This window comes from Excalfactoria chinensis, chromosome 1 (assembly GCF_039878825.1).
Source record: "Excalfactoria chinensis isolate bCotChi1 chromosome 1, bCotChi1.hap2, whole genome shotgun sequence".
Taxonomy (NCBI): domain Eukaryota; kingdom Metazoa; phylum Chordata; class Aves; order Galliformes; family Phasianidae; genus Excalfactoria; species Excalfactoria chinensis.
In genome coordinates, this window is record NC_092825.1 from 36,639,909 (window position 1) to 36,656,958 (window position 17,050).

At 37.7% G+C, this 17,050-nt stretch overlaps 1 protein-coding gene and 1 pseudogene across 10 annotated transcripts in view; both read left to right on the forward strand.

Annotated features, from left to right (window-relative positions):
- Positions 1–17,050, forward strand: part of NAV3 (neuron navigator 3) — a 516,270-nt gene that overhangs the window by 275,477 nt on the left and 223,743 nt on the right. The window lies entirely within an intron of this gene.
- On the forward strand, positions 16,855–16,990 carry LOC140247509 (U2 spliceosomal RNA; annotated as a pseudogene).

Consider the following 17,050-nt stretch of genomic DNA (forward strand, 5'->3'; position numbering starts at 1 on the left):
AAATTTGGCACTGTCAAGTTCTCAGGTTACATCTAATAATCAAAACCCCAATCATTTGTTTGTTTGTTTTTCTATTTGTGCTATTTTCTTTTAGAGGCTCTTTTTCCTTCTTCACATACTCCTGGCTTATTCATTTCCTCTGAACCAGTCATTTTCTAGGCCTCAATGCAGATACCTTGTGTTGTGCCACCAAGGCAATGGACCATGTTATTTTTCAGATGAGCCTCATACATCATGGAGAGAGGAACCTCCAAAGATGCCCCTAAACTTGAATCTCCCACAGAAGGCGTTTTCCTCTCCATTTTTGAGAAAACCTGTGGTAGATCTGTTCCCAAACTGGCACCTATAGTAAAGTGCAGTGAATTTGGAGCTTTGTCCTTGAACATTTTGTTTCTAGCAGCTCATACAGCTCACCTTATTCATCTCATTTCTATAAAATATATCAGTCAAAAATGAAGCATCTCACAAAGAATAACCTAATTTTGTGTTAGCTTGTAGGCCCAAAAGACCTGTGTCAGTTCTGACAAAATAATCTGTTAGTTTTTTAATATTGGTAGTTTCATATTTTACCTAGTTTATAGGTGAGCAATGGATAATCACCATTTGTACCTGACTTCTGTTTATCTTGGCGCTTCTTAATCACATAGAGCACTGCTGATCATCCTAAAGAAAGTGAGTGCATGATACTGTGTACATTTTCTCTTGTCTCTCCTGTTACATTAGAAGCAAGACTGAAACAGTTTGATGCAGAGAAAAGCAAATCAACAAGTTTTTAATATTTTTGTGTTCTTGGAATCAGTTTTAAGCCGCAGATTTAATTTAAATTGCAGAATGCTGAACTCAGTGCCTTCTACATATCCACTAAAATTTGTTATTCACTCACGTGAAACCAGTGATGTTCCAAACTAACTTTTTAAGGCTAAAGAACTCGTTTAGCTTCATGATAATGAGTTTCAGCATCTCAGATAAAAAAATGTGACATACTGAAGACAACAGTTCAAATGAACTCACATGTTCCATCATTCTTATGACTTACCAGACAATAAGTCCTAGTGCTCAAATAAGGGTTGGAGCTCGTTGATATTAGGTACTGAAGAAGTAGGACAACTATATAGATTCTGTTCTAAAAGACTCATGGAAACAGCCTCAGACAAGTGAGTAGAGAGGAAAGCAGCTTATAGATAAATAGAACTTTTTTATCTATGTTTATGTTATTACATAAATGTTTAAATATTGAACTTCTCATGGCCTTGTTGGAGTATGCTTACTTATTGCTAGTCAGATACTACAGCAGAAATTGCTCTTTATAAGGGGCAATGAGAGCCTTATAGACTTTCGCTACCCTCAGGATGGGGAAGAAATGTGTATATCTGGGAGAGGAATGAATGTGTGAGCAGTGAGGCCCTGCTATTGCTTGCTGGACAGTGCAGCAGTGTTAGTGATATGTAAGGGCTCTGTCTGTTTGAAAGAGCTTCAATTTGAAATTCAGTGAATCAAAGGAAGGATGTTCAGAGAAATGGACAAAAAGCTCTTCACAGCTGCCTCCTCTATCTGGCATGCACTAATTGCTGTGATTGTTTGTTAAAGCAGAGCTTTGATGATTAGGAAAATCTTTTCCAAACAAAGTACACATTGAAGCTGATACTGCAAAGTTATCTGGAAGCCTTTCTATGAAAATGTCTGCAACACAAATGCCACAGTCACTGCATTCACTTTCTTGACCATGCAGCCAGCAATTTTATTTTGTCATTTAAAGAGAGCTTTTCTTCCTATGTCCACAGGAGTGAAGAAGCACAGAAAGGAGAAAATTAGGACAAATTCTCTTATCCTTGTTTTTGTCAGGAGCGATGCTCACATATCCAGATCTTCTGTGCTGTGGGTCACTGTGTATATGAGCATGTTGCTCTAAATACATCGTGGACAACCTTTGAGGCTTGAACTAATAAAGAGGCTATGGAAGGGTAAACAAGAAGGGAGGATAGGGCCCCTGAGGGGACAGTAGAAGATCACAGCTGCAGAGGATAGGGCTGTGTAGCCCAGCACTCAACAGAAGGGTTCACACACACATCCAGGGTCCTGAGACTGTGCATAGACATAACCCAGCATCTTTCTTAGTGACTCCATGAGTGTTGAAGGTTCCACCCTCTCTATGTTAATTTTTACAGAACATATGATGTTAACTATGAAAAATGCAGCTTAGACATCTGAAATTAGAGCTTGACTCTTATCTGATCATGTAGCAGAGTAATTCCCGTCACTTAGTAGAGTGTTTTACACTTGTATGACTGACCTAATTAAAGTCAACATCTAACTAAACAATGGGGCCCATGCAATATTTTTTGCTGATTCTCTTCCTCCATCTTTCTTAAAAAGCTCTTATCAAAGGCTTTCTCAGAAATGCACTTTGGAACACTTCACAAAGTTTACCACCAAAACCAAGAAAAAATAACCTTTATGCTTTGGCTTTACCACTGGCTGCTGTTTGTATGAAACAATAAAAAGCTTGCTAATTTTTTACTGTTTTCAGGAAAGATTCTATAACATGTAGAGTAATGAAAACTTATCTCAGGAGCCATTTAACAGCACTGGAAGTAGCTACTTTATTCTATGTAGGAGGATGTCTTTTCTAACTGCTCATTTACCCCTGCACAAAAGACCCAGATTATGGACCCATCTCTACTACTCCAGAAAAGCCAGATGGGGTGGTTTCTGAAGCACATCAGTGAACTCTTGGTTTGGCTGGCAAGGACGACTTGGGAACAGCACCAGATGAGTCATCCTCCCTTTCTGCCTTTAGGGGCTGAACATTTTCCTTACACAGCACTTTCAGTCCCTGTTAGGCTGCTTCTGACAAGTAGGGCAGTGGGAAGCATAGCTGACACAGATCCTCCTGGGTCTGGTTATTTTAGAGGACAAAGCATGTTGTCAGTTAGAGCACATTTAATGTAATGAGACTAGTGAAAATTTCTCCATTGTTACAATCTCTGTGCGTAGGGTCCTTAATACAACCCCCTCCAAATCTTGGTAGTTTGTGTCATAGCTGACTGATAGCTAAGCACTCATTGATGTTGGTCTAGCTACTGCTGCAGCAGCAGCCATGATATGCTGTGTTGGAAGCAGTAGAAGGAGTATGGGTTTTCTGCATAAGTTTTTAAAATACAGTTTTCATCTGTAGGCTGCAAAGCTCACAATGTATATCTGAGGTTGATGTAGCTGGTTAGCTCTGTTTTCCCATTATTCATTCCTATTATTTCAAATTGCCATAGTTTTTCTACCGCTGATACTTGTATAAAATATGCAGCCCATCAAAACCGTGGTGGAGTCTGGCTTCTTAATGTTTTGTGCCTTTAGGTGATCATCTGCTTCAAAGTGGTGTCAGAGCAGTCTGTGTTTAGGGAGAAAAAAAAGCTCAGTTTTTCATTAGTAGTCCATCTTGTCTGTACAGTGTTCATACTATAGATGGAGACGTACATATATCTGTGTAACCGCATATGCATATATTATACATATATGTGTTATTCACAGATCTCACAGTTCAATTCTCTTTGGATTTCTTTGTGGATTTCTTATTTACGTGCTTGTCACAGCGTGACTTTTATTTTTTGTTGTGAACCTTGTAGATCTTAGACTTTGCGGAGGGTAAGCTCACACTCTAAATTTAGCTATACCTCATAAAAGTTAAGAAAGTATCTGGCTTGTGGAAAGTGGAATGTTTTCCAGAGAAATAACAAGAGAAAACACTTATCTGTGTAACCCTGCATCTATATCATCTACAAACCTCATTCTTTCTATTTGTCTAAATCAATAGCTAATTCCTTAAGCAATCTGAAGCTCAGACAGGAGAAGTGTCTAAGCAAAACTATTTGATTTCTCTGTGGCCCTGAGAAGCTGGATATGCTAGTTAACCTTCACATGGTACACCTAAAAGGCCAGGTAGGCATTTTATTTTTGGCTTTTCCAACCTACATATGCATTTTTAAAGTATTCATTATTTTGCTTACATCCTACAAGTTTTATATGATACAAACACAAATGATGCTAAACTAAATTAGCAGAGAACAGCATCTAGAAATACAGGTTTTAGTTGTTCAGTCACACAGTTCCTGTATTTGAATACAGCAGCATTATGCAAGAAGCCAAGAAAACAAAACAACATTAACTGTTTGGCATACTTCACAGACATTCAGCTAGGGAGGAAGAAGAGAATTTGAAGGAATATTAGAAGCAGCTGCATATACCTCAAGCAGGTTTAGAACTTTAAGAGAAGTGCATGTGGCTTTAAAGGCAAACAGGGAGGAGTGCTGGCATTGGCTCATGCAATTTTTGAATGGCAAGGAGCATAATATTTCAGTAAGTCTTCGTCAAACTGTTTTAATTAGTCTACAAAAGAAAAAAAGATCTTATGAACCAAAAACATCTTGCACAGAGTGGGTAAACTTGATCAGTTTAGTCTGAATTATTTGGCTACAGTCTACGTCTCATTTGATGTTTGTTGGCCTTTGTACAACTGCAGAAGAGTCATGTAGGAGAGAGGGGTTGGAAAGTACTGTAGACTGTTCTTTTCAGAGACATTTGTCCCTCAAATTTGTGTACTTGAGCCAGAGAGTTCAGGGTAAAGCTTTGAAAAATAGTGCTTCTTGAAGCATAGCCATGTTTATCTGGCATGGATTCACATACAGTGGATACAACGCTGGCACAATTACAAAAAAGGAACTGATTACAAGAGTGTATGGAGTGATGGTTTTAATAGGGTCACAGTTTATTAAAATCATAGCAAGAAGAAGAGGAAAGCTCTTCAGAAAATATTAACTTATTTCTCCACCCTGCAACTTTTCTCCTCTTTATCTAACAATTTACCACTATCTTTTAGTTACAGGCACAAAAAGGACCAAAGATGGATGATCTCGATGTGTTTCACCTCTTTCCAACACTTTGGTTATGAAAAAAAACGATGATGGTAAATTCTGGGGGATTAAAAGGAAGAGTCTGTGAAATTCTGCCTGTTGTCTTTCCTCAGAATAGTGTACAGCAGACAGCTTTCACTGTGCACTTAAAATCTGGGCTTACTGCGAAGGTTAACTCACGTATCCAGCTTTTCAGGGCCAAACTCAAATTGCTGGTGAACTGAAGCCAAAAGTCTACTATGTAAAAATACATATATATAGTTATGTATGTCTGAGTTAGAAAAGACTATGAATATATGCAAGTGCACAGAGACAGCTAAACTTGAATTCTTCCTAGTTCAGCCACCTGCTGCACAAGCAATAGGACAAGTGAAATACAGTTGCAGGGGCATCCTGTTCTTTTTACTTTAAAGACAGAAAAGCACTGCAGCCAATTTTTGAAAACCGAGCGGGAAACAGAAAGGAAGCAATAAGAAAAACCCTCTGGAGATTTGAAGTGTTTTTCCTTCAGTGTTGTTTACTGTACTGTTGAAAAGGTATTGTGCTCTTACAGAACAGAGTAAAACTGCATTCCTCCAAGCCATTAGAAAAAAAATTCTAGCTTGGGGATAGTCCAAAAATGTCTTGCAAATTACGGGTGGACCGGGTTTATCAGATGATCAAAGGAGTAACTCGGTGTGAAATTATATGAAAATAAATCTCTCTTACTGCAAATCATAAAGTAACACGCTCTTGATTCTGAGATATAAGAACTGAAGATTTCTCTTTTTGTTTGGTTTGGTTTTGTTTGTTTGTTTCTTCTCTTCTTTCTGGTGTTTTCTCAGTAGAGATTTGGTATTCTTGCAGGTTTTTTGTTGTTTTTTTCTTTTTTTTAACTTGGCTTTGTGTAACTCTTAAGGGGCTTCTCCAGATGTTGGATGCTCATTAAAATGAATTCTGTTCCAGTTCAAAAGTCTTTGGAGGAGCACCGAGTAAGGCAACAGTCCATTGATTCCTTCATATTAGACTCAGTGTTGGGTTCATTTCATGCACTTAAGTTCAGCAAGTAAAAATGTGCAGCTGTTAGCTCATTTCTCATCCGTGCTTGTGGCCAAAGAAGACTTTTATGTACTGTTTCAATTATTTACATTTTTTGGTGGTAAAGATAAAGGATGCTCTTTGCTTCCTTCGATCGCTGTTCTGTGAATCTGATGCACTGATGATGAATCACTTCTAAATCCACAATGAATAAAAATGACTTTTCTGCCATTAAAGAGGTTAGGAACGACAATGACCAGACTTTGCTGAGTCTATTGAGTAATATGAGCATGTTTGGATTGGCTTGTGTTTGTGTTTAGGAGAAGTCAAAAACAGAACAAGAGTCAATTTTTATTTTTTTTTTCTTAAATTCATTTTAAGATCAGGGTAATCCCACATAAAGTAAGAACATGTTACAATGGAAGGAAGTAAATTCAAGAACACAGAGGTTATATCCTACTTCCTTTGCTTTTTACACCGACGCAGTAATTTCATAGACTGCTCTGGAGAAGTGGATTGGGGAAATGTCATTCTTTTCCCTAGGGAGGACAAATAATTACTTTTCAGATTTGATTGCTGAAAGTAAACATATTTTTTCATTTATACCCACTGCATGCACAGTTAATCAGGTGCGTAAATTTTGGATTAGCAGATTGGATTAGCACTCAGTAAACAGCATTGTTTTTAACCCGGATGCTTTTTCTATCTAATAAAACAAAATGTTTTCTATTATCTTAGTAGGACCATGGTAGTGCCAAGGGACTTAGCCCTTTTAAAACACTGCATGTTAAACAAGGTTCTAAATTGTAAAGTTAAACATGACAGATTTCTAATACTCAGACATTTTTCACAACAGTTTTAAGTAATCCCCCTATGAAAGCTAAAGGTTGTTGATTTACATGTGAATTTTACTTTAATCTCAACGCTTCATGGCAATCAAAAGAAAAAAGAAGTAGATTGCGCTAAAGCTATTTCCATCAAGAGAAGTAGTCATGAATGAAGACTCCCTGTTTTCCTAATGATTGACTTCTACCAAAACACTTCACGCGTCTTTATTCACTAACAAATCCGTTGCTGTAGCTGTGACACAATGGATAGTGTGATAGTTAACATATCTTATTTGCTCTGTCTTTTATTATGTTAAATCTTATTGCATTAGGTACTCTATATTTTTGGCACGTTTCCATTGAAACAAGAACTTTTGGATTTTCTTGTTGGGAAAGAACACAAATTCTCTTGACATAAAATATATGAGACGCTTCTGACTGGAATGCAGGCAGCATTTGAGGACACTTTTAAAGGCCTACTTGACACAAAGAAAGATGGAATGTGTACATAAGAACAAGATATTATGGAACTGAAAACAATTGCACTTAATGTACAAAGACAGAATGACCAGGCAACCTAAAACGAAGCCATTTAGATTTAACACTGAAAATGTGATTTACCTTTCCTATAGATTGCATGATTTTCTTTGCTTAATGAGAAAAGTGTTTGATTTTTCAGTGAAATTTGTGGCAAATTATCCAGGCCTGCATTCTTTATTCCTGAAGGACATCAAACTTTTCTCTGTGTGGACAAGCCACAAATCCATGAGGGCTGCTCTGAAAGTAATGCCTCTAATCTTATCACATGGGCCCACAATGTCAGAGGTGGATGTTGGTGTTATGGTATGGTATTATGGAGGCTGAACCGTGGGACAGTGGGTAGTGCATGTCAGCAGTGGTGACAGTGACATGAAGATGAGCCATGTTCCAGATGACCATGAACAGCTGTCACATTTAGAGTGTCTCGATCACCTCTCTGTGCATATTAGCTGATCAGTCTAGGAACTGTGTATGGAGCAGAATATTGTTTTCAGTATGTTGGAAGTGATGGAGGCAACGTTGGAATTTGGCAAAGTTTGTTTTAGGTGGGTCTCATGAGTGCTCACACAGGAACAGGAAAAACACTGTGTGCAAGTTTGTTCAGAACTATTAAACCAATACAAGGTTGAAGATATCAGTTTCCTGGATCACATCATTTCCAGTGGCAAGATGTGGTATTGCCACTGCAAGCTGGAGTCAAAATGGCAGTCTGTGGAGTAGTGACATGTGAACTCTCCATCAAATTAAAAGTTCAAGATACAGCGTTCAGCAGTGGAATGTGCACTGTCTTTTGGGGTAGCAAAAGAGTGATCCTCCTGGATTTCCTGGAACCCAGGGATACCATGAACTTGAGCTGCTTCATTGCAATGCTGACTGAACTGAAGGCCTGAACTTCTTGAGTCAGATCAGAGAAGATGACAAACTTTCTTTTGCAACATGGTAACACCAGGCCCCATACCAGTTTGAAAACCAGGGTGTGCATTGCAAATCTTGGCTGGACTGTCCTAGCACACCCATGGTAGATTCCAGATTTAGTGCCTGACTTTGCTGCCAACTGTTAAGCTCAGATTGATGAAAGTTGAACTGGATGGACAATGTTTTCCTAGCCATTATATTATCATAGGAGTTGTGAAACAGTGGGTACCTCCACTGCTGTAGATCTTAATGAGTGCAGCATGCGGGCTCTTGTTAATTGCTGGCAAAAATGCATAGTTAATTGTATTGACTATATTGAGGAATAGAGTCTTGCAGCTGAGAGTTTGCTCTATCAAATTTTGCTCTTTGCCTCTGTTGTAGTTTCTATGGAAATAAATAGAAGGCATTACTTTTGGAGCGACCTATATAGTTACTTCTAATCCAAAAGTTCAGATGTACACTTCTCTGTAATTCTGTGGTGTACTCTATGTGGACATCTTTTATTCTAATTTAAATGGAAAGAAAATTGACCGTTGACTTACACAGTAACTGCTATAGTTATTGCTTTTGTTTTACCAGAGCACACAGAGTGAGCCAGAACCACTGTTACTGTATGTAACTGTCACTGATGTCGAAGGTATTTTTTATGTGACTTGGTGGGGCTGGATTAAAGTGAACTGGGACTAAATTCACACCACACCTGACATCACTTCGGGTTGAGTGTTTTATCTATGAGTACATCTGGGAGCCACGCACATGCATGTCTGAAGACAGAATCTGGTCCTTTAACTCTTTGCCAGAAGGTAAGGATTTGAAAATCCCAGTGGCCTCATGGTTGTTATTCATTCAAATGAAACTATCCTAGCACTAAGAGAATTTATTTGTAACATATATTAGGAGTTGTCTTTTTTCCTCAGAAGGCTGCACATGTGCACAGCAGCAGTCTTATGGTGGTTGGCAGGTATCCTTGCCTCTGAAATTCCAGCACAGGGAAAGATTATACTCATGGTTGCCATCTGGTTGGCCACGTTCTTTTGTTTTCAGACAGCAGGGAAAATCTATATCAAATGGATAAAGAAAGTTTTTGAAACCTGACTTGACAGTACTGCTGGTTGTGGATTGTTCTGATTCAAATCCTTATTATTTTTCTACTATTATTTAAAAAATATAACACGGCTTGCATTTCTATACATTAAACATCTTAACATAAAAGACTTGAGCATGAGGATACCATTCATAGATCTACTCAGGAGATGTAACTTCCCTTATTCTCTTGGAAAAAAACTTGCTTTCTTGCTTTGGATGAGGATTTCTTTTGCTGATAAGTATTAGGATAAAGTCTGAAAACTATTCCTCTGGTTTCTCTGTTTTCCTTTGGTAAAACCTATGATTTTTTCTGCTTTTGTTTTTTCTTCTTTTTTTCATTTTTTATTTTTTCCCAGTGCTTAACACAGAGATTTTGGCTTCTCACATGTTCTTTTTAACAGAAAGGGCATGATTTTTGGATCAGTGTACAACTCTCGTTAGCCAAATCTGTGTTCTTTATGGCATCTATTATTCTTCCGCAAGTACTATTGAAACAATTTATGTCACATCTTTAAAGTTTCTTTCTCTGATTTTACCTCTCATATTGGTTTTAATTTATCAAAAAGATGTTTTCATTTCCTTTCCTATTCAGTGTATGGCATCTACTTTGAGGTTATGATTTAACATACTGCTGTGCTGCAGAAATCTGTACATCTCCACGATTCTCTTCTTACAGTCTTATGGAAAGAGTGTTGGAACATGTCTTTGCAGATATTACCTTTGTACGTAGATCAGGATGCCAAGAAATGCAGATCTCCATATGTTGAATGGCACTCTGTAAAACGTGATCGTTTCTGTGAGGCTCTGGTGTACTTGATCAGGGTACTGCAAATACTGTGCTCTTAATAGCTCATAAACCAGCCTAAAAGATTTTGGAGCCAAGCCTTCTTCCATTCCTGAGCCAAAGAATAAAACTTTATTCATAACAATTTTTGCATCCTTTCCTTTTGAACAGAAGGAAAAGTGAAAATTTCACAGAGGTTGCTGTTGAGGCGTATTAGAAGGACTGATGTTCTTTGATCCCTGTGGAAACCCTTGGGATGGAGCAGCAATTTAGATTATCATTTCTTCAGGCCAAATTAAAAGATGGTCTGTCTCGCCTCATTGCAGATGGGAAGATGGATAACCTTAGCAGGCATCAGCACTGTCAGAGTTCCTGTGTGCTGATTCTCTCCTCTCTACCACCCACTCACATCTGTTTAAAGATTTGGTATAATTTCATATATCATCACAACTCCAGAGATTACTCTGAGCTCCTCTTTGAGGCGTCTCATGAGCTAGGAGCTACTTTGGCACCTCCTGTATTTGCTCCCCACTCATCAGGAAATACAAGAGACCTCAGTAAGGTGTTGACTGCTTTTCTGGTTTCTGTCTGTCCTCTGTTGAGAGGCTCCGGGGAAGCTGGCGTTGATCTTGGAGTGGAATTTGGTTGTTTGGGTCACTAACCCTAATTTAGGCTTTTGAAAGGAGACTTTCTGAAGGCAGCATGAGGCATAGTTATGGATTATAAACTATATGGCAGTTCTGTTTAAAACTAGGAAGCTGGCATGCTTTGGGTAGAGCCTGGAAGTTATCTTATGCAGTGTTTACTCTCTGTTCGGTAAAGAAGTGCTCCCGTCTCATGTTTTTATGTTACTTTTTTATTCCTTTACATAGCACAGGACAATGCTGACCCTTGAAGAACCCTATTAACATTTAATGCTGTTTTTTAAGATGTAATTTAGCTGAATGTAACCCATTGAAACTGCAGCATAATTAAAACATAGAAACACAGTTAAGATATTGAACGGGACACAGAAAAGCATGATTATTATTCCTGGATACTAAATTCCCTTGTTTCATATTTCTTTTCATTTCCAATTTTTTCTCCTCTTCATAATTCTGAATTATGAACAGTCCTACCCTTGAATTATTATGCACTTCATTTTCCTGAATGGGCAGGTGAAAGAGATAGTATAATAGGCACCAACTGGTTATGCTGAACCTTTGATTAATGTCTATCATTGTATTTGCTCAAGTATGAACATGAGGCATGCATGGCTTTTACCATTTTGGTCTCTGGGCATTTTCTACTCAATATTTACTGCTTGTCTGATTCTGAAGTTAGATATATGGAAAGGATGATTACAGATTGGCCACATTTATTCCTTTAAGAGCACTGCCGATTGTTTTAGTTTGACGTAGGAAATCACTGAGGTGTGATCATATTTTTTAAAACTGAAAGGCCTGTCTGATTTTAATCATACTGTGCTGAACACCCTTTAAAAAGGAGCTTCCAAAATGCTTTTTTAGCATAAAACGGGTGTTTTATGCTCTATGTCTCACTGAAGTAATTGGCATGTTCTCTTCCACTACACATGAAAATGAGGAAGGCAGTTGCAGAAAATTAGAACTCTGGATTAAGAGCTACTCATGACAATACAAACGATACTTTAAAGGAGATCCAAGTGTCTGCATCTCTTTAAGAAATCTGCCTGCCATTTAATGAAATGCTTTTTATAAATATTTCTGATATGTTCGCTGTCTATCACTGAAACTGTGTGGCTCAATATGGCTTTAATTGCAAGTTTCAACTGGATATATAGCATGACTAATCAAAGTTATTGAGGAGGAACATCAGAGTTTTATTTCTAAAATTCAAACGGTGCTGTCTTAGGTAACATTTATTTCAAATGTATACATTGGTGGATTGTTTCATGCTCAGCTTGCAAACTACACGGCTCTTAAAAATTACCTGGCATCCATGTTTCTTTGAGTTTTGCTAAAGTCATGCACAATGAATCATGTGGTAGTGCTGATCCACCTGTGGTTTTGGATAATGCTTTAGCAAAAGCTTAAGGTAAACAGAATTTGTAGAATGTCTACCAGAAGCTAAATTAAAAATATGACTTAATGTGGGTCTGTTCTCTGATACTATTGAAAGGCTTTTATAACAGGAGATAAAGAGAGGAGTAAGTGGGTGTAGGAAGAGGATGGGACTTTTTAAACAGCTGTCAGTTATATCAATTTCAACATTCCTGAGGCTGAGATTCAGTAGACTCAGATTAAAAATGAAAAGACCAAAGATAAATATGGGAGGCTTTTTGATGACAGTGCTTCTGTCCCTGATGGATAGGAAGCTCTACATTTCATAATTACTGTGGGTAGGCTTTAAATTACCCTATTATTTCCTAACTTTTTCCAGAGTCTTTAGAACTCTGTCTGCTAATGAGACAGTTTGAATCTATGTATGTCCTTGATAAAATTAAGCATTAGGTTTACATAAAACAAAACTATTGGAAAAGGAAGCAATATTTAAGAATTAAATAGGAAAGAATTTACTACTAACATTTTAGATCTCTCAATGATTTTGATCAAAAAATTGCAGTGCAGTTATATATATGTGTGTATATGTATATATATAATACCCTGAATCATCAGAAGGATTCCTATTATCTGTGCTGATTTACCTATTGGCATAAGTAAACCTTTGTATTGCTTTTCATGGGATGGTATATATTTTCTTATGTATCAATATATAAACACCATAAACCTATTTCCCTATTTCCTACAATTATACCAGTTAGTGGCCTGAAGATCTTTTAGGAAATTAAACTCATTGACAACTTCTTACACCTGCAGACCCTGTGTAGACCCTATGATGTAGCATTTGCAGCCAATAAATGCTAAAATGACTAATATTGCAAATGGCAAAATGTGTGACGTATGCACATAAAACTAAAATAAAATGCTATAGGAGCATGTCTGATAGATATGGAAGTATAAACATTCTGAAGGAATAGACACTGTTATAACCTTCAATTGTTTAATCATTCATTGACACTGAATCATCTTAAGTTCTCACCCTGTCCTCGCAGTTACCCACAGAAATGTTTCTTCATTTCACCAAAGAGACATACTCTCTGATAACTACTAATTGCAGGTGTGCCATAAAGGCAGAGGAAAAGGTGAGAGGTGTAAGAAAGAAGAGAAAGGAAAGGGAGGGGAGGGGAATGTATTTAAGATTAGGAACTCAAAAGGTAACAGTGAGAGTTAGAAAGAGTTGAGCTCATTAACATGAGATTCATAGTATCTCAAATATTAGGCATAAAGATTAAGATATTATTTATAATATGCTAATAGAGATGATTTATAATGAATGTTTAGGTACATAATAAAAGGAAGCTAGTTGATAAAGAATTACCATTGTGGGGCTTTTTGGTAACAAATTGGAGTTGATCCTGTGCTAGCTTTCAGAAAATAAGGTTAAGTTTTCCACTAGAGTTGACATATTTGGATTAGTAATATAGCATTCATAGAGATTTGCAGGAAGCTATGTAAAAAAGAAAAGGATGAATGTTGAATCCTGCTTTAAATAAGAAACATAATGATGCTTCAAAGGAAAAAAAGAAACATATTTGGAAGGAAGGAAACATTTTAGTTGACTGACAATTTCTCTCTTTTAAATTAGTCTCAAACAAAGAGAATGAAAAACAGGTTTGTAGTTTTGTTTGGGAAACATGAACGGAATTATTTTTCATCATTAAGAACAGGTCCTTAGCTAATAAAATTTATTTTTCTTTTATTATTATTCATTTTATGAGAGTTATTAAGCAGATCTAAGAACTGCATCATTCTTTTGAACTTGCACTGTTAAATAAAGTTGAGATATCTCCAAAGACAATATTATTATTATTATAAATATCAAGTTTGTGTGTCATCTGACTAGAGAACAGCTCATTTTCTTCTGATCTATCCCCCTTTTCCAGTCAGTCTACTTGACTAAGTAATGACTGTCCGATATCAACAAAGTTTCCTTTTCTGGTTGCTCAACAAATGTTTACATTTTTTCAATTCACTTAATTTTTCATTCACTCATACATCCCATTCTTCCCTCTTCTCATTCACTGTTGCTTTTGAACCGTGCTCTGGATATGTTCTTCGTTGCATCTCTTCCACTGTTCACAATGTCCCCTTCCCTTCCCTTCCCTTCCCTTCCCTTCCCTTCCCTTCCCTTCCCTTCCCTTCCCTTCCCTTCCCTTCCCTTCCCTTCCCTTCCCTTCCCTTCCCTTCCCTTCCCTTCCCTTCCCTTCCCTTCCCTTCCCTTCCCTTCCCTTCCCTTCCCTTCCCTTCCCTTCCCTTCCCTTCCCTTCCCTTCCCTTCCCTTCCCTTCCCTTCCCTTCCCTTCCCTTCCCTTCCCTTCCCTTCCCTTCCCTTCCCTTCCCTTCCCTCCCCTCCCCTCCCCTCCCCTCCCCTCCCCTCCCCTCCCCTCCCCTCCCCTCCCCTCCCCTCCCCTCCCCTCCCCTCCCCTCCCCTCCCCTCCCCTCCCCTCCCCTCCCCTCCCCTTCTCTTCCCTTCCTCTCACCTTCTCTTCCCTTCCTCTCACCTTTTCCTCTGCCTTTATGGCATACCTGTGTGAAGAAATAAATAGAGGAATATTTGTATGCACGTGCCTTAGAAAAAGAAAAGGTATTTCTGTTTCTGTAAAAACTTTGATATTTCTCTAGTGTGTCAGCCATAAGGGGAGAATTATACAATCATAGAAGTCATTTTAAAAAATGCAGGAAAGCACAAGAGAGAATACTGTGGACAGTGGATTGCTCAAATGAATCCTGGTTGAGTTAGAGTGGGGGCTCCTGAACTCATCTGTTGGCGTGTGGTACCCTTTTCTCCACTCTTCATCACAGATAGAAATGGCAAATTTCTTACATAACAAAATTGTTGCGACCTAATAAATGCAACCATTAGTATAAAATGGTTTTGAATGACAAAATAATATTTATAGTCTGTAATGTTCATGCAAGTACAAAGACTATGCACTATCAAGAAAAGATGTCATTAAATCATGTATTAACATAATTGTCTTGCATGCATATGTTTATTTAGACTGTGTGAAGTTTAGGAACAGAACGTAGTTGCTTTGTTTTATTAGGAGTATGATTTGAAGTCATAGAAGATTGAGAAGATTGAGAAGATTGAACAGTAACTGAATAAGGCAGAGTCATTCAATTGCAGATTTTTTTCCAGGAGATAGAGGAGATAGAGTAGAGGGGGGAATTAATCACATGCAGTGTAAACACAAAGAAAGGTATTGGAAAAGAAAGACATCTGTTAGTTAAGGAGAACATATATTGGCAAGAGATGAAGTGGGACAACTGAAGGAAAGCTTCTTTAACAGCTCGCAGGAACATATTTTAAATCTCTTTTGGAATGAAACAGACTGAAGATTTCAGTGCATTTTGATCTGGATATGGAAAAATGATGCCAAATTAGGAAAAACTGAACTTTTAGGAGTGTGATTTAATCTTAAGGAATGAATATGCTCTAGGTGAACGGTGGAAAAGAACATATAGCATATATAGGGTTTTTGTGTTTGGATGTTGCTGTTTTTTAAAGTGAAAACTGAGCAAGATTCCAGATTTAAGCTCAAGTCTCATTTGTGGAAGTTGGATGTAACCTTTGGGTTTTCCTTCACTAACAGTGTTGATTAACAACGGCCTGAGTACTAGTAACGGGACAGTGAGTTGATATTGATATAATAAGCATATCTAACATGAGTTAAGTAGAAACAGCCACAAGGTAAGAAGTGTGTTTACTGTTTCTTTGAGATATAATCCTTTTCACAGTGGACCTCATTTTAGAGGTAGATACAGAAAACAAAGTAGCTAAAGATGAAAGGCACTACATTAACAGTGAGATCACAAATTGCATCATCTATCTGGGATCTAAGAAAACAATCCGAACAACTTTGCCTAATTTCTTTAGCTGGTGACAGACTTGCTTAGGTTTTTCTTCAAAGATTTGCTTTAGTGAAAAGTTCTGTTAGCTGTGGATGCCTTAAAGTAGTGGCCTAGTGGATCCTTGCTTTCTTCTTGGAGTTTGCAGGAATTTCCCTTAGTCCCTGAGATGGCTTAACACTTTGCCCAAGCTCCAAACACATCCCACATCACATTGATCACAGTGAACATGTAGTTCCATTTTTTCTTTCAAACAACAGCAGAAGGTGGACTTCTATATCTTTTGCTTGGTAGATTAATATTGTGCTTAAGTGCTGTACTTACACCAAGAAAGAGCAAATGTGATTTTTAGGTTTTCCTCAGACTCATTGCCCAGACCTCCATTTCCTTGAAGTGTGCCCTAGCTGCATTGCTTTGTAGGGGATATCAGTCTCTTTGTTGAAAGCCACGAACAGAGAATACTGGAAACATCGTTCCGACAACACATGAAAAAAAATTCTTTGTTTCTATTCAGTTAGTGAATGAGAATGTGTTTTTGGCAGACTCTACTCATAGGAACAAGTGCAGGGTAAATTGGATTTTAATAGATTACTGGATGAGAAAAAGTTAGAGAAGGGACGAGTCTTCAGGCAGGCTGCATCTTATGGGCTGAGAAAGGAGAATGCAGTGACTGCTACAATTTACACAGGAAAAACTGTACTGTGGATAACTTCTTCTCTTTGGGTGACTACCAATGCACAGCTTAAGTGGAGTGCAGTTTGGTGAATAATTAAAAGGTTCCTTTCTGCATGTTCTCTTCAATAAGGAAGGGAGAAATCATTTTATTTGAACTTGATTGTAAACAATATTATTGCTTCTCGGCCTTTTGGCTATGATCAAGTGTAGATTCTGTGATCCCTGTGCTCCTCTGTATTTTCACTGCATTCTTTTAGAGATAATAGAACTTGTTCTTGTTGACTAAATATATTAAAAACAATAACAAACTAAAAAATAACATAAATAAATCTTTGGAATAAAAGGTGCCTGAAAACCAGATGTCTGAAAT